The sequence below is a fragment of the Rhipicephalus microplus genome, chromosome 6 (assembly GCF_043290135.1).
Source record: "Rhipicephalus microplus isolate Deutch F79 chromosome 6, USDA_Rmic, whole genome shotgun sequence".
Taxonomy (NCBI): Eukaryota; Metazoa; Arthropoda; class Arachnida; order Ixodida; family Ixodidae; genus Rhipicephalus; species Rhipicephalus microplus.
The window spans coordinates 143,628,417-143,643,571 of NC_134705.1; the positions used below are offsets into that span (position 1 = coordinate 143,628,417).

General features: G+C 47.1%; 1 long non-coding RNA gene across 1 annotated transcript; it reads right to left on the reverse strand.

Annotated features, from left to right (window-relative positions):
- Positions 1-1,893: 1,893 nt before the first annotated feature.
- Positions 1,894-13,008, reverse strand: LOC142764977 (uncharacterized). The gene is made up of 2 exons (XR_012883993.1): positions 12,929-13,008; positions 1,894-2,192 (listed from the first exon to the last, which is right to left on the reverse strand). It is a non-coding gene; the product is annotated as an uncharacterized LOC142764977 (long non-coding RNA).
- Positions 13,009-15,155: the final 2,147 nt, after the last annotated feature.

Genomic DNA, 15,155 nt, shown 5'->3' on the forward strand with positions numbered 1-15,155 from the left:
TTTCACTCGTAACAGTTCTGATACAATGGATCATACTGAAGTCAATGAGACGCGAGACGCTCGCATTTCGATGGTTACATTCACTCGCTGTGGTGCATGCGCACGCATGACCTGCAAGTATTGCTCGATACATTTTTCAGCATTTAATGAAAACAACTAAGTTACTTAATTAATGTCATTATCCTAGTGTAGTCAATCCGGTGGTCATGTCTGCCGAGTGTATCTTCGTAGCTATAGTAGCGCTGGCTGAGCTAACGAAAATTGTGCCAGCGGCTGGTTCACGAGCCATCTGGGGCTTCGATATTCCTCGTTGTGCTCATGCTGCAGGAGCAGTTCTGGCTACACTTTCCTTGCTCAATGAGGACTCACTTTCCACTAGTTCCTCATGATACTGCTCTCGGGTCCTCAGCAGGGGACGCTGGTTACGTTGATTGATTGGTATGTGGTGGTTTAACGACCCAAAACCACCATATCAATATGAGAGACGCCGTAGTGGAGGGCTCCAGAAATTTCGACCACCTGGGGTTCTTTAACGTTCACCCAAATCTGAGCGCACGTGCCTACAGCATTTTCGCCCCCATCGAAAATGCAGCCCCCGCAGCCGGGATCCGGTCCCACCACGTGCGGGTCAGCAGCCGAGTACCTTAGCCACTAGACCACCACGGCAGGGCGACGTTGGTTACGTCGTAATTCCCTGCCATCTTCTGTAGCTCCTAGTAAGATGTTGGTGCGACTTGGCCCTGCACTTGCGTCTTCCCGGTCCACGCCTTGTCCTTGACCAGTGTGACTTCGCCTTTCTTGAGTGCTGGTACTGTTTGTGTTTAGTCCCGGAAATGCTTGAGTGGTAGATGAAGCCTGAAAGTCTCGTGCGTAAGCGCCTTCCTTGAAGGAGTTCACCAGGTGAGTGACAGTCTTCGAACGGGGAAGAACGGTAGCTGATTATCCCGAGCCAGAAGTCCTGTTTAATTTAAGCTGTCTTCTTCATGATTCGTTTTACAATTTGAACGCCTTTCTCAGCGAGACCGTTGGACTGAGGAAATATGCGGCTTAAATAGACGTCACATGCTAAAAGTCAAACCTTGAAGCAAAACGTGTAATTTCATTGATGAAAACAGATTCATTATCGCCGCAAAGATGTAAATGTATGTCATACCTAGCAAAAATAGCATTCAGCTTTTCGATTAGATTAGATATATGGTGCTCAGGCCACTTAGTACTGCGACTTCTGGGAAATTGGACAAAGCATCAAAGGCACAAACGTGTGACCTTCCACCATGCTGCAATATGTTCACTCTAACTCAGTCTAAGGCGGTAAGTAACTGTAATTCGTCGCAATGGCCCGCTTAACATTTAAAATATGAAGCGAAAATTCGAAGGAGGCAGTAATACAGACACTTCATCATTTGACACAACATAGCTCGATATGTTAACAAGGTTTGAGACATCCCTGGAATATGCCATATTTTGGAAACGGGAGGGCACCGTACTGAAATTTTGGAAAAGTTGCATGGGTGTGCATACAGAAATCATTCCTTTTTAGAGTAACTGCTTACATTTTACTGCACATATTTCATTGTTTTTTTCCCTCGATTTCGCAAAGCGAGTTAAGCTCTCGGCGAGTAGACACGGATCGATTGCACATCTTCTTTCTGTTCATCAGGGTCTTCAAAGATGAGCGGTAGTGACTGACAGTAATACGCAAAGTTAGATCTGTTAGATCTCATTAATATTTTGACAAAACATGAAAAAAAACGAGCCCTTAAGTATACACGTCTCACTTCTTTCCCTTATTCATTAACGAGGGTCTCGTACTGGCAGATTTGGTGCCTTGGGTTGTATACGAGGGACTATTGGTCAGCTGCCAGTTCGTAATAAGTTCACAGTTGACAAAACTGAAGTTCGTGGTACCAATTTAATGCGTGGCGCTCTTAAAAGCACTTCACCCGTTTCTAGCGAGTGTGAGAAAATAAGCAATATGAAATTTGCAGTTTACAACATATCTCTTAGTGGACGCTCGCTGTGGTTTCGCATATCGATCAAGAAATTAGGGCAACTGACGTTGAAGAACACGTATTCTTGCGAAACATTGCAGTGTTCTTTGAACAAAACCTCACATCCGTCATATGTTTCATTGGCCTTGAGTGATTCCACCAGGTGATGTTCCCACACGTGCCGTTCGCATACACGTGTTCCTGCGAAAAAAAAAAGACTTTTCAAGCCTAGATTGCGTATATCTTGCTGAAGCATGAGTGCAAATTTACAGCGTTATGATATATACTTCCGTGTGTCAATAGTTCTTCAATCTAATCTGCACTTCCAATTAAAAGAGGGCAACTCTAACACATACATCGGAAAAAAAAAAGATTGCACGTTCAAATTTTCTACGCAAAATCCTCCGTGGTGGCATAAGGTGCACGGCTACTGACCAAGTCGTGGGTTTGACTCTGGCCGTGGCGGTCGCACTTCGATGGAGGCAAAATGGTAGAAGCCCGTGTACTAAGCGATACCAGTTCCAGGCTAATGTACCACCGGTGGTTAAAATAACCTGAGCCCTCCACTACGGCGTCTCTGAATCATATCGTGGTTTTGGAACGCAAAGCCACAAATAATATTATTATTTTATGCACAAAACATAATAATGTATGTGGTATTATCATAGGGTCATGGCGTTGACAAAGGCAGAGGGCTGCGTGTCCATGATGAAACTCTTTATTTGGCCCAACTTGTGGCTGGAAAACTAACCCAAACTGCAGCAAGAAATATACGTTGTACACTCATATCGGCGAAGGAAGCGCTAACCGTCGACAAAACTGATTCGTGGCTAGGCACGTGGGCGTTAGGTGGTGGGGCGTCAAACATTCGAGCACGAATGATTGGAGGCAGTGCACGTTCGAGAACAAGCTCAGCTGTTCGCGTTCGTGCGCTCTAGCCTAACAGATGATCCTGAGATTATCTGCGGTGCTGCAGATTTTCTGGCGTTGTTTGCGAGGCAGTGTCTACTCGTGAGACGAAGCAGCACGTGGAAGGAGCATGTGAGGCAATACTTTACTGTGACTTGTGATGCTGGCCGACAATATAATTTCCGGAAGGCATATGTCAGGTGTCAGGTAGTGTCCTATGTCAGGTGTCAGCACCAAGGGGTGCCGGTTAGCGGCTGCATACCTAGGGTAGCTACAAGGAACATCCACTAAAAGAGCTTGGTACGGGTGGTCAAACGCGTGCTATTAGAGAGCAATAGCTAAGTGGCTCAGCGGTCGAGTGGGCCCAACGAACGAACGGAGACGCCAACTGCACATGCGCGGCACACTGGCTGAGTCGCTCACCCGCCCATTTCGTCTCCTCAGCGAAGCGTGCTCAGTGGACGAGCGTGGAAGCAAATTCATTCCAAGCAATGCCTCTGCTCGATTGATTGTAAGTTCAACTTTGTTCAACGTGCGATGCAGTATAGTGCACTCCGCTGAAACAAGCAGGCATCGCTCGGCTATTGCTACTTACGTACGGCGCTCCTCTGCCCCTCCACTGGCCCGCCGAGCAACTTAGCTATTACTAACTGTTATGACAAATGAGTAGACGGCTTTTACCTGCGTGCTGTTCACTCGTTTACTTCGTGTTGTTGCGAGAGACAGTATAAAAACCGCTTGCTTCCCTGGCGCGGCTGTATTTTATTACGCTTGCGTTTTGTAAAGTTACGCGTTATATAAGATACAACATGAGCTGGATCAAAATCTTGCCTCGTATAAAATACCAGTTTGTCGCTATCACATTCATTGCTTCGAGATTTAAACGAAAGTGCTGTTTATCGACGCGACAGCGCTAAAGAGCGCGCTGCACGTAAATTCCGGTGTAGCCGTTGGCTGTCAGGGAAAAACCGCGATGGATGCAGACGATGCAAATCGCGGGTCCGCGGCGGAATGAAACCGAAGCCCTCTGCGGGGCTTGTAGCTATTCTCCCACAAAGGTACACAAGTACCTGGAGCTGTTACGGAAAAAAACGCCAGTACAATTGACACGAGGAGTCGCGTTGTGTGGCATAAGCTTGTTTGTTAAAAGCGCTGCATTGCACCAAGCGTAGCATGCATGTCATTTGAGCATCGAGTGGGTGCCTTAGAGGCCCGAGTATTGTAACATTTTCAGGATTAATTAATGATTCCTATGAGCAACAACACGACCAGCATCGTATTTTTTTCAGTGGACAAACAGGAGCCATTGCGCCAGCATGTCTAGCATGCGTCGTGTTTCGTGATTGATTCGCATCCTGTTGGTCGGCATGCACGATACTTAATTCCGAGTGCCGTGCAAAATGGACAACGTAACCACATATGCGTCTACGTCGAGAGACCATCTCCCGTTATCGCGGCTGCTATCAAGCCTGCCACCACACCAGTGACATCCCATCTGTTCGGGCATATGCAGCACCGGGAACCCCTGAGCGACTTCGGTAGACAAGATTGGAGGCACTGAACCAGCATGGCTAAAATGCGCCTGCTCTTAGCATCATAGGTGCGTAACCATGCATCTCTTCCCGCAAAAAAAAAAAAAGTGAAAATAGCTTTCTTGTTATGGTGCCTAGTTCAAGTGTGATTTGCACCATTGCCTGTGATTCTTTTGATTCCTGTATGTTACTGCTTTGCTGCGGCGTTGTTGAATATAACCCCCATTCCAACACGCGATCTGCTACCTCTTCTGCACCGGAACGTTGACGCCAGCAAATGAATGAGATCAGTAAATTACTTGAAGACATAAATAAAAAAAATAAATGCACTCAATTGGATCATCTAAAACTATGCGCTGAAGCTAATGCAAATAACTCAAGCCAGGAATATGTAAAAGCTAAATTGTTCGATGCTCTTCAGCGCTTGGCGAAACAAGGTGAGAGTCGTTGCAAATCACTTGAAAAACTTGACGTCTCCTCGACCCAGTGCACCATTCAGCAACTAATCTCACAACAGAAGGACGTAGAGGCTCCTCTAGGCGACCTCGAGGACTGCCCACGAAGGAAGATTAAAATCTTAAGAGTCATACTTGAACCCCGCGAAACTTGGGGAATAAAGTGAACAAAAAAATTAAGGACCATCTCCTTGAAAAGCACCCTGATGGAATGCGATGGAGTGCGCACGGCGTTGACCCGGTTGAAACGGGCGTCGACGCGGGTGCTGGAAGAACTGTTTGAAGTGAAACTCTGTGTAGCGTTTACTGGAATAAACATTTTTGTGAAACGCGAAGGCACGGGAGGCGGGTTGGGTTTCGTGAAAGTTTCATAGCAGACAAACAAGCCGAAAGAGTGTTTTCACTCGCCGTGCGGTCGAGTGTTGCGGGCGGTGGACGGAGTGAAGCGAGAGAGAAGTATGCTGTGAGCAGGTGGAGGATCCAGCAGCTGCGGGCGCTGCGGCGAGCGTGCTGTGGGTAAGGAAGAGAGGGACGTCAACGTGCACCGGCGAGGGTAGCGTGACGTCAACGCGCAGCTGCGGCGTGACCTACTTGGTACCACTCCAACACCTTCGGAGAGGGGAATACGTTGTGGCGCGTTCGCACGGACATACGGCGTAACACACGTGAGTCAAAGAGCTGCTTCGAATCTAAAAGTGATCGCTGATGTCACAAGTGCTTTCGGCCACGATGTTGTGGCACGTTCGCACGGACATACAGCGTAACACACGTGAGTCAAAGAGCTGCTTCGAATCTAAAAGTGATCGCTGATGTCACAACTGCCTTCAGCAACGATGTCTGCAACGATGTCTGCGCCGTTGCTAAGCCTCGACCAATTGGCTTCCATTCAAGGTCGCCACCTCGTCCCAGGTCACCACCCCAGGAACGGTCTTATCCACGCTCTCACAATCCGGTCAAATGGCGAACTGCGGATGATTGGCCGATCTGCTTTAACTGCCGCAACATAGGTCACGTCGCACGGATTGCCACACCCATTGGTCTTCGTCCCGAACACAGTATAGCACTTGTCGCCGTGCCGACAGCTACCGCCTTTTCCAGCCTTTTGCGCCGATCCCCGACAACTACCGCCGCCTTCCACCCTTCGATTCCTACGCCTTCGATGCCCCTGATAGGCTGCACAGCCACTCACCGCCGCCTCAATGTCACCAGTCTCGTTCGCTGCCTGGACGTCGACCGCCGTACCGTTCTCCTCTATGACGACTCCCGATTTCCCCGCTCAATTCTCATCATGTAAACTAAGCGGTGCAGCTTTAGAGGTGAGGTGCCCGACTTCGTCGCCGCCTAAAGAAAGCGTTCACCCCGGCTGCACCTGGCATTATTCGTGTCGCCGACGGAAGAAGTCTTGCCATCACAGGAGTGTGCTCAGCACGCATCACATTCGCCGATCACCCCGCATCTGTTCTCTTTGCAGTTATTGAGCAGTGTCCCATTGACCTGATTCTTGGATTGGATTTCTTGTCCACTCATGCCGCTGTCGTAGACTATGCAACCGGCGTTCTCCAACTTGAACTGCCTTGACTTGGGGCTGTGCCGTCCTCACCATCACACCGCTTCTGCGCCGTTGATTATGTTCGGCTGTCACCGCAAGCCACCACGTTTGTGGCCTTAACGATATAATCAGCTCTTCCGGACGGTGACTACATAGTGTCTCGATAAGTGAATGTGCTCTTGGCCCGAAGTGTTGCTGTGCCGCATACCATCGTGACTATCATGGACAACTACGTTCAGCTTCCGCTCCTCAACTTTAGTAGTTCGACCCAAGTTCTCCCGCAAGGCATTTCGTTAGCCCATGTTTCCCCACTTGAAGCATGTAACATCGTGGCATTAGTCCCTGAAGACTGCTCGTCCCCTATTGCAGCCTGCCGAACAAACGCACTTACCGACGAAATCACGATGGGGATTGCCCCTGATCTTCTGCCTTGTCAGGCTGCGCAACTCTACCATGTTCTGACCAGCTACCGAGTTATTTTCGACATCGATGAACGCCCTTTAGATCAAACGTCCGTCGTGCGCCATCAAATACATACCGGTGATGCTAGTCCGGTTAGACGGCGACCATATCGTGTTTCCCAGTCTGAATGCCAGGTCACAACGAGAAGTCGAGAAGATGTTCTCCAAAGGAGTCATAGAGGCCATGGGCGTTACCTGTTGCTTTAGTCAAAAAGAAAGACGGCAGTTGGAGATTTCGCGTTGACTACCATGCCTTGAACAAGGTAACCCGGAAAGGCGTATATCCGCTGCCACGAATCGACGACGCCCTTGACTGCCTTCATGGCGCGCGATACTTCTCATCTAAAGATCTGTGTTCGGGCTATTGGCGAATTTCTGTCGACGACTTAGACCGAGAAAAAACTGCCTTCGTCACACCGGATGGCCTTTATCAGTTCAAGGTTATGCCTTTTGGGCTGTGCAACGCCCCGGCAACGTTCGAACGCATGATGGACTCTCTCCTCCGTGGTTACAAATGGTCCATCTGCCTTTGCTACCTCGACGATGTAATTGTTTTTTCCTCACATTTGAAAGCCATCTAACTCGTTTGTCGACCATTCTAGCCGTTTTTCGACGAGCGGGACTCTAGCTCAACTCAAAAAAGTGCGATTTCGGCCGACGAGAAGTCATGGTCCTTGGTCATCGTGTGAGTGCTGCTGGCGTCCAACCGGACACTGACAAGATTAGCGCTGTCAAGAACTTTATTCTGCCTTTCTATATCAAAGCTGTTCGTTGTTTTCTGGGCTTATGTTCGTACTTACGACATACTATACGCAATTTCGCTATAATTGCACGACCACTAACTGATATTATCAAAAAGAACGCGCCCTTTTCGTGCGGCCTAGACCAAGCAGCTGCGTTTTCCTCGCTGATTGACATGCTCACTTCACCACCGATACTGACTAACTTCGATCCGTCCACGACGACTGAAGTTCGCACAGACGTTAGTGTTCACGGCAAGTTGGCGCCGTCCTCGCTCAACACAAGAGAGGCCAAACACGTGTTATTGAGTATGCCAGCCGCCTTCTCTCCACATCTGAGCGAAACTATTCGATAACAGAGCGCGAGTGTCTTGCTTTGGCTGTAGCGAAATTTCAGTTATTATGGACCACCACGCGCTCTGTGTTGGTTGTCGTCGCTCAATGACCCAACTGGTCGCCTAGGTCGCTGGGCTCTACGCCTCCAGGAGTATAACTTCGACGTAATTTATAAGTCTGGCAGGTTGTACCAAGATGCCGATTGTCTCTCGCGTTATCCGGTGGACCCTGCTAGCCTCGCTGTCCATGAGAGCGATTCTTGTATGCTCGCCATATCTGATTTGCGCGACATCGGCACAGACCAGCGCCGGGACGCAACCCTCAAGACGGTCATTGAGCGAGTATCTTCAGAACATTCCGACCCTCCGCAACGAAATTCTGTATCGCTGCAACATGAAGCCTGATGGCCCGGAACTTTAACAAAAGTTAGTTATTCCCCGACACCGGTGAGCCACCATTCTTCAACATCTGCTTGACGCTCCTATGGCAGGACACCTGGGTTTTTCATGCCCCTATTACCGTGTGCGGCAACGGTTCTTTTGGCCTGGCCTGTATAAATTTGTGCGCCGCTCTGTCGCTGCTTGCGAGCGCTGCCATCGTCGCAAACATCCTGCTCTCCGTACGGCTGGCCCGCTCAAACCTATCGATATTCCCCCGGAACCATTCTTCCGCGTCGGCCTCGACTTGCTCAGACCTTTCCCGACGTCCGTGTCAGGCAACAAATGGATCGATGTCGCAACTGAGTATGCAACCAGATACGCTATAACTCGTGCCTTGCCAAGTAGCTGCGCTACAGACGTCGCAGACTTTCTACTGAATGACGTCATTCTGCGGCATGGGGACGTGCACCAGCTTCTGACGGATCGTGGCCGCCCCTTCCTCGCAAAAGTTATCAACGAAATCATCCGTAGCTGCTTTGCCGAACATCACCTTACTACTGCCAACCATCCCGAGACTAATGGTCTCACGGAGTGCCCCAACCGAACTCTTACAGACATGTTGTCCATGTACGTCTCTGCTGACCACCGTGACTGGGACGCAACGCTTCCCTACGTTACGTTTGCATACATTTCGTCAAGGCATGACACAGCCGGCTATTCTCCGTTCTTTCTTCTGAACGGCCGCAACCCTCCGTTGCCATTCGACTCACTCCTTCCTTCTGATACTACCGAACCAATGTTGTATGTTCAGGACGTTGCTTCTCTAGCCCGCGTCACTCGCCAAATCGCACACACTCGGCTCACTGCTTCTCAGGCCTCACAAAAAGTTCACTACGAAGACTGACACCGTGGCGTTGACTACCCTGCTGACTCTCTCGTCCTACTTTGGACGCCGCATCGACGTGAAGGCTTGTGCGAGAAGCTCCTGCCACGATACACGGGGCCCTACAATGTTCTCCGCAAGGTCACCGACGTCGACTACCTCATCACTCCTGTTCAACCACACTCATCTTCTGCCACACCTGCTGATGTTGTTCATGTGTCGCGAATAAAACGCTACTATACTGCCAGTCCCGATTGACTTAACGGTGCCGTGACGGCGCTTCGTCTGCCGGGGGCGATGATACGAGGCAGTGGGCATGGCTCCGCCGTCGTAGACGAATAGACGAAGAAGCGGACACGGCGCGCGAGACTCTGGCAGCCGGGTGTCGCACCTACCTATAAATATTGGAAATACACTCGTTTCTCTCTTCCGTGTGTGTGTAATCCCCGTAACAATATGATTAAGGAGTGGACAGACAAGCATATACTACGGAAAATCTCAACACACTCAAGAATACCATAATACCACTCGTACTTTATATGCTGTCTAATATAGAAAGAAACAGTTTTATCACCCTAGCTGCTAAGATATTTGGTACAAATGAAAAATGGGAAGGCTACCATAATACCAACTGCACTTATGTATATGCACCTAAAGGCGCTAGAAACAACTTTCTTAAAGTAGTTTTTTAAACATTCTTGCCACTAATACTAAGAAGTCTTGGCATATTTTGAATACTGCTCATTCAGGTACCACTAACTTAATGAAAATAATTGGTTCAATAATTCATATGCAGAATGTCCAAAAGTACTAAACTCACTTTTTGCAGCAATTATGATCCATCCAACAACGCCACTTTTCCACAAACGCATACTCACACCTACTTCACTACGGATCCAATAATAGTCGAACCATAAGGCATTGAGAGTATTATAGACAAGCTAAAACCATGTTTCAGGCAAAGTGTTGTCTAAATAACTCAAAACTACCGAAATGTGCCAGGACTTACTGTTGATAGACAATTAAAACAACACACCGACCATGATGAACAGCAAATAAAAACAAGATGGTTCGGCCCTGTACGGAAGACTTGTTCACAAGTGAAAAACGAGTGCGTGAGCAGTCCGGTTATGTATGTTATAAAATGTGACGTAAGTAACGTGTGTAAGCTCCGGGAAAGTTCCCGTCATTTCAATTGAGTGTGCGCGCCGTTGTCTGGATCATCATAGATTCGAGATACGCAGCGCTCCGTGTCATGTGAAACTACTTGCTTATACATCATTAGTTTCCCCGCCGCGGTGGTCTAGTGGCTAAGGTACTCGGCTGCTGACCCGCAGGGCGCGGGTTCGAATCTCGCCTGCGGCGGCTGCATTTCCGATGGAGGCGGAAATGTTGTAGGCCCGTGTGCTCAGATTTGGGTGCACGTTAAAGAACCCCAGGTGGTCTAAATTTCCGGAGCCCTCCACTACGGCGTCTCTCATAATTATGTAGTGGTTTTGGGACGTTAAACCCCACAATCAATTATACATCATTAGTTAAATCTAAGTTAGAATATGCATCTCCCACTTGAAACCCGCCTGAAGTTGGTCTTACAAATTCCCTTGAATCCATTCAAAATCGTGCCGCTAGATTTATTCATGCTTCGTACTCATACGACATCAGTGTATCATCCCTCAAAGCCGCGTGTAACTTATCCCCTTTATCATGTCGCCGACGCATCGCAACCCTCTCATTATTTCGCAAGTTTTTTCACTCTCTACTTAACCGCCCTCCTTACATTATCCATGCAGCTCAAATATCTCGTCGCACCGGCCATGCGCTTCAAGTTTTTTGCCCGCGTGCCCATAGTAAAACATTTACTGCTTCTTTTTTTCCCAGAGCAGCAAAAGACTGGAATGGCCTTTCCCACGATATCGCCCCAATCACCTCTCTATCAAACTTCATGCATAATATTTCAAATGTAACTTCACATTTATCATTGTGACAAAAATATCGATTGTGTGTTACCTACCTCTTATGTAATACCCTCTCGGGGGTGAAATAAAAATGAAATGAAATGAAATCATATCATATGTGTTGTTTTGTGCTCCTTCTCCGTGCCATGTCTCGAAGCAATGCCGCGACATCAGAGCGCAGTGCATGCAGTGGCGTTGGAATGACGCTTTCCCATTGGTTGCCCGCACGGAGCAACGAACGGCGACACGCTATCTCAAAACACCGTATTTTTTACAGAGCCAGCGTGACCACCAATATTATGGACATGAGGAATGAAAGACGCCGACCCACGGAATTGTACACAACTGAAGAAAAAGTTACTTCATTTGATTTCCGTCGTGAGACACTGCATGAGGGGTTCTCTCCCCCGTGACCGCAAAGCACGCTCGAAGGCTAGGGGATGGGCGAGAACAGGAAAGGGCTAGTGGGGGAGGGTAGTGAGTAGCTGGATGAGGCGCATCTGGATGGCATTGGTAAAATAGCGGCGATGTTGGCCGATGTATGGCTGCCACTACAGTCTGCGCATGGGATGCTGTATAGACAACGCCTGCAAATTTCGCTTTTGGCAGATTGTCTTTTACTCTCACAAGGCGATGCCTCAACTTGTTTGTTGGCACCTTTAGTATGCTACCTGCACATCGTAGTGGCGTAGAGCACGCGCAATATGTTCGCTGACACTATAGAAACGAATGGCACAGAAGCATGCTTCCTTGGGCGCAAGTTTTCGAAACGTGGCGAACGTGGACGTTCAACGGAATGCACGGAAGAGCCAGGGCAGCCCCTTTGGGTGAGATCCCGACGCACATGCTCCATATCGGCCGTGAAGTCTTCTGATTTTTCGCAAACTCTCTTTGCGCGATTCATCAGTGAAGTGCCCGCGGACCTTTTGTTTAAAACTGAGCTCACAGAATTTAAATACAAATAGTGACCCATGTCGAGGCTTTTTCCGTAGACACTGAACGGCATGCGTTATCCTTCGTGCTTTACAAGAACGTTTAGGAAAAGGAGCTATCTTGAATTTCGGGGCTCCAGCATATTATCATTCACCGTTTTACGCAAGTAATCATTCTTGTGGGAACGCCGTCGAAGCGATTAAAAATAATTCTCGCAAATCTACTGACTTGGCACCTATGGTCATTTCCGTGTGCCATCAGAATAATTTTTTTCATTTTGAATTCATGTAAGATTCACTCTCATTGTATTTCACCCAGCTTCACACTGTAAGTTTATCTGTCTCCTCAGCAGCCAGCTTTCCGTGGCTTTTTTCCTCCTTAATACAGTACTTTCTTTGTTTAGAGTTAAAACAAACATGAACATTTGTTTAGCCTAATACCTGCCGTCTCCATTCTATTCCGGCAAATTTCCTGACAGGTAAACCAGGAAGTTTCTTTGCTTACATGATCCAGCCGCGCTATATCTAAGTGGAGGGTACTATTCTTTTACAATCAATCTATTGTAAATGTACATGTATGTGTGTGCAGCATCAAAATGTTCGTAGGTCAAAACTTAGAAACGCAGATTCGCGACTGCTATCGATGATTAAGTCTCTAAGGCTAAAAAATGTAGAATCTTGCAACATGAAGGTGAACAAATATCATGTAGGAGCATTTGCTGGACATTTCACCAAACGACAGTGGCAGACAATGTCCCAAATCAGCTAGTGAGTTTTCTGTACAGTATAAAAACTCAGATCTTACCATTGATATAAAATGCAAAAACGGCGCATTTGCGCCTATTATCCCAATAGAGGAGTGTTTTCGTCCGTACACCGCTTCCTAAAAAAATCGATACGAGTTAGCTGATAACACTGTTATGTGAAATGCAGTGCTCATAGATTGAAATGGGACATCAAAAGTGCAAGTACAATAGATGTCATGCGAAATTGCTCGAGATAACTGTGTCATAGCAATACAAATCTGGCCTTTAAACGTAATGTTGGACCTGATATTGTTATACGATCCAAATATGCGCTGATGGAACATGAACTGAAAATACTGGAAACATTTCCACTGATACGTGCATTGGTTACGTGAAAAATTGTTGCATTTCCATCTGCGGGAATGGTACAGTTTACCGGACACAACTTCATCACTATTTATCCGCATGTACGCTTATTTTGAGGTGCATTGAGTGAGGCGAATGATCCCTGTGGTCAGGCATTCTTGTTCCATTGAATGACAGGACTTTAAGGAGGAATATGAATCATTGCATAACGCTCTAAAGGAATAGATGTGTGTGAACCTCATCCGAATTAGAATGACGAAGTGAATAAGACGGTCTAATGCAAAGTGACTTCCGACAGGCACGAAGCTATAGGAAATTTTCAATATGGGTACATTTTTGTAAAAAAATATCAAGCAACGACAACATAACATAAGAGGAAGACAAATTCATTTAAATGTGCCGTTTTGCGTCTCGCTCGTCGCAACAAGTAAAATGCGAGCGTATTTACTTTTGTTGCTCCAAACGTTTAATCGCTTCATGCATATTCAGCTTAAGCCCAGGAACACTAACACACTATGTGTATGTACACTATTCTTAGCATAAATATGGACACGTTACCTGATTTCACCTTCATGTATTCTGTTTTGTTTGGATATATTCCGACTTCTCCAGAGTAAGGAGCACCCAGCCTACGAAAGGTACCAAAAGCAAACGTTCACATGTGCTTCCATAGAATATTTATTAATTTTCATATTGTCATCACAAGGGCACTTAGTGCGAGTCTCAATAGTTCAACGGCGGTTTTGAAAAGCAATGCATGTTGTCATCAATCTTTTTCTTCCGTCCTGGACGCGTTTGATCACGTGGTCAACACATACGGCGCAGCAGTCGAATGTTTAGCGATATGTAACATTTCCTTTCGTGGTGTAAAAAGACAACTTCTGGAAGAAAAACTGTGCTTTCCATGGTCCAAACACACCTACCGAAGCAGTCCCAAAATGTAACGTGCTTCGAATAATAGGAAGCAATAATTCTGCTTAGTTTTGATATGTAATAAAGATACGGTAGGTAAGACAAATTATTTTGACAATACTTGTCGTTTTATAGTAAAACATATTGTAGCATTCTACACTGTAGCACGTACAACATTTGGCACGGCAAGGCTTGTTCTTGAAGCGGCTTCTTCATAGGTCCTACCAGAAATTTCGTCGCAGTTGCGTTATGTGGAAGTGCTTCGAGAGCCTTTCAGAGGTTTATGTTCAGCCTATGGTTCAACATAAATGAATAGTTGCTAAAAACACGCATATCTACGAAGTGAGTGATAACAAGTGGACGAAGCTAGGTCCCAAGGTTCATAATGTCAATGTTGAAGTCACCGTCTAGTATAAAGGACAGACTGATGGACGGATGAACGGACGGACATGTGGCCGGGCAGACAAGTGGATAGGCAGATGGATACCCGGGTAGATGGCCAGATTGACGGACGGACGGACGCATTGATAGATAAACAGATGGGTGGACGGACAGATGGATGGTGTGGGGTATCATGCAATGTGCTGTCATATACTTGATTGGCGTACACATAAAGTAAGTTTCAACACAGACATGTTTTCTTTCTTTGTTGTGCTGGTGCTCAGTTTCAGTTTCGTTTTGTGTAGTGTGATAGATGTGGACGAGAAGTCTTGGCCGTAAAGAGCTGCGCCCTGATATTTCTGTCACATGCACTGGTACAACACGTAAGTGCAAATTGTCTTCGCAGAAGAAGCGCTTCTTGTGTAGTGATTATGAAAGTGTAGAGCCCCCCCCCAGACTTGGCCCGGCTGCCGTGAAGAAAATGAAGCAAGCGGCGTAGCTGGTGATGTGTGAGTTACTTGCAAACACGCCACCCGCAAGAACGAAGACTAGGCAAATCCATGTCATACCCATGATTTCAATGGTCAATGAACGATGACAACGCCAGAGTCTCTTCAAGTTAATTTT